Here is a 3106-nt window from a genome sequence, read left to right as displayed (position 1 = left end):
GTTTTTGCTCTTTCTCTGTTGAAGAGTGAATCAGATGAAGACAAAGATCCTTCTTACATCAGCTCCAAATCAGCATTAAGCAGTTGTGCAACTGATAAGGACAGTGACAATGATTGTTTTGAAGTTGATAGTTCAAAAATCCAACAAGACGTGAGCAGTCAAGTCACTACAAGGTTAAGAAGTCATGTTAAAGGTGATAACCCTGGCACTAGCAGTGATGAAGAAGATGATACTGTGACCAACTGTATTGGAAGGAGTGTTGGTAAAAGGCGACGAGCAAAGCAAGGAAGTGATGGGAACAGCATTTGTGATGAAGGTACATGGCAAGAAGTGATGACAAACCTAGCACAAGCAGTCACAGCAGAGATTTCAATGCAAGAAGTGAAGACATCCCTGCCATGAGTGTTAATGATGAAGATTATTCTTCATATTTAACTCTCGTGGCATCGCTTTCTGGCGATTCTTCAGATGATGAGGATTTAAATCAAGCTATAATTGCGAGCTTGGAGAATCAGATGTGAGTAACAAACATACAGAATTTGAGTTTGAGACATGATTATAGCTTTCCAGAATTGTCAAATCAATATAAAACTTTTAAGCTTTAAATCTCTATGATCAGTGTGACGCATATTCTCGAATTCTGTAACATGACTACATGGCTGATATATTTTATTTTCTGTTTTATTTTCTTTTTTTAGTGTAGAAAAAGTCCCTGTTCAAGAGATACTGCTGGAACTATCAAGCAAAATTAGCACAAAACAGCAGTGCAAATTTAATATAAATCGCTCTGCTGTGTGGAGGGAGCCTTGCGTGGTTTTCAAAGGCTATCTCATGATCCCAACTTGATGATCTGTGTGAAATTCTCAGATGATATGGGGAAAAATGAGGAAGGGGTTGATTTAGGCGGGCCAAGTAGGGAATTCTTGAGACTATTGATGGACACCATTGCCAGGTCAGCCATGGAAAGAAAACTGCAAGAACTTGGCTCTTGACAGTACTGGTAATTACCTATTTTTCTAAGATTAATAGTGGGAACTGTTTAACTGATTTTTACAGGCAACATTACTGACAATTTTGCTTTTCCTTTTATTCTGTTGCTTTGCAGCTCTCAGAGGGGACTGGTACTACATCTCTGGCCAAGCCATTGCAGTGAGCTTGGTACATGGTGGTCCACCACCTAACTTTCTGTCACCAACAGTATTTTCTCTTCTGGTTGGAAATTCAGCAAATCCAGCCCTGGAAGACATAGCTGACCTGGAACTCTTCGAAAAAGTCAAAAAGGTCTCTATATGTTTATTTTATAAATCTTATAGTGAATTTGAAATTGTTTGTGTTACACTTTTCTTTTGCAGGGAATGTTTATCTGGATCAGTCTGGCCATTCCTGAATGCCAACTTTTTATATGTTGCTGCTGTATTAAAGTAAGACTCAGCAGATAAGGGTAGACGAAAGAGTATATTTTCTTATTTTTTTAAGCACATTGTAAACTTATTTAAAAAAATATGTGTAGTCATTTGACTTCCAATGTACGCTTGGGCATATTGTGATTGTGTAGACCACTAGTGGCTGGGTTCCTTCTAATAGTTTATAAGACTACTAAGTAACTTCCATAACAAGCCCTTTCTCTGCTCTTTGTGATGCTAGATATCTCAAAGTACAACCCTTGAAGACCTTGAAAAGTCAAAAGAACCTCTGCTTGATTACTTGGCCAATGCAGGATGCCTGAGGCCTATGCGTTCACTAAGAGACAGGGATCTGCTGGTACATGATATTGTCATGTTTCAGGTCATCCACAGGGTTCAAGGTCCATTTCAAAGGTATTTGGGTATTCTGTGTTTTTCAGATTAATTAAAATGGTGATAAAAATCTTACCTATTAATCAACATGGCCAGTTAATAACCTAGTACAATTGATTGCGCCAAATTGATAATATACAATTAACTTAGAAGCATGAAATTGCAGAATTATTGAATAAAATTTCTTTGTGCTGTTTAACCAGATTTTGTGAAGGTCTGAAAACTCTTGGGGTTCTCGAGAAAATGAGGAGGCATCCAGACAGCTTTCGCCCTCTTTTCTGCTATGAGCCACATATGCTGACTGCTGACCAGGTGGATGATCTTTTCAACATTCATCTATCTCCAGAAGGAAGCAACAGAAGAGGAGATGGTTGTTACCTTCTGGAGAGACTATCTCCAAGATGCAGAAGGTAATTGTCACTTTAGTGCACAATAAATAGATGTAACGATTTATAGGTTAGCATTTCTGAAATCTTTATTTTAAATAACATACTCATATAACAATAACACCACATTACCCTCTTGGTTGTAGTAACATTTTTACATAGTTCTTTGAGACTATTGAAAGATGAAAAGCATGCTCTATAGTCATTGCAATAACAGTCATTAAGATTCTTGCTTTAGATTAATACTCACTGTAAATTTATGTTGGCCAAATGAAATAACCTTTTAACACTTTTTTCCTTTTGTTTTGCAGAAGAAGAAGGACCTTCCAAATTACAGAAGATATTGGCCTTTGCAACTGGAGCAACTACGGTGCCACCTATTGGCTTTTCCCCAGCACCCTCGATTGAGTTCATTCATAGAGGAGATGATGACTTCTCTTCTACACAAATTTCCCCTCTTGCCAACACGTGTGTTAACTGCATTAGGCTGCCACTGCATGTTTCATACCAGCTGTTCAAGGAGAAGTTTGATTTTGCATTAGGTAACACTTATGGCTTTGGCAGGGTATGAACACATTATGCTGGAGGAGTTTGCGTGTTTCTCTTTTGTATTGGTCTCTCTACTGATTCAAAGTGAGTACTGAGTATTAACTTGTTAAGGTTTTAATATTTCCAAATTTACCTGCCTCAGTGAAATTGATGTTTTAAGACATCAATTTGACAAGAAGTGATTGTTCTTCAGGATTCATACAGGTAGATACCAATTGTTTAACAGCACTTCAGAAATTTATTTAGATTGTTGAGTTTGAATATACAAAATTTGTGCCACTTTACTCATTTCATGTGTATGTGCATCTGTTTTTGATTTGGTTGTCTGTTTATTCTTCTGCCTGTGTCAGTTTCTGTTTGACAACAGATTTGTCA

At 37.4% G+C, this 3106-nt stretch overlaps 1 pseudogene; it reads left to right on the top strand.

Annotated features, from left to right (window-relative positions):
- Nucleotides 1–320: 320 nt before the first annotated feature.
- Nucleotides 321–2753, top strand: LOC134639739 (G2/M phase-specific E3 ubiquitin-protein ligase-like; annotated as a pseudogene).
- The last annotated feature ends 353 nt before the right edge of the window (nt 2754–3106 follow it).

This window comes from Pelmatolapia mariae, linkage group LG13, assembly GCF_036321145.2.
Source record: "Pelmatolapia mariae isolate MD_Pm_ZW linkage group LG13, Pm_UMD_F_2, whole genome shotgun sequence".
NCBI lineage: Eukaryota > Metazoa > Chordata > Actinopteri > Cichliformes > Cichlidae > Pelmatolapia > Pelmatolapia mariae.
Note: the sequence above shows the minus strand (reverse complement) of the source record. Positions and strands in the feature narration are given on the sequence as shown.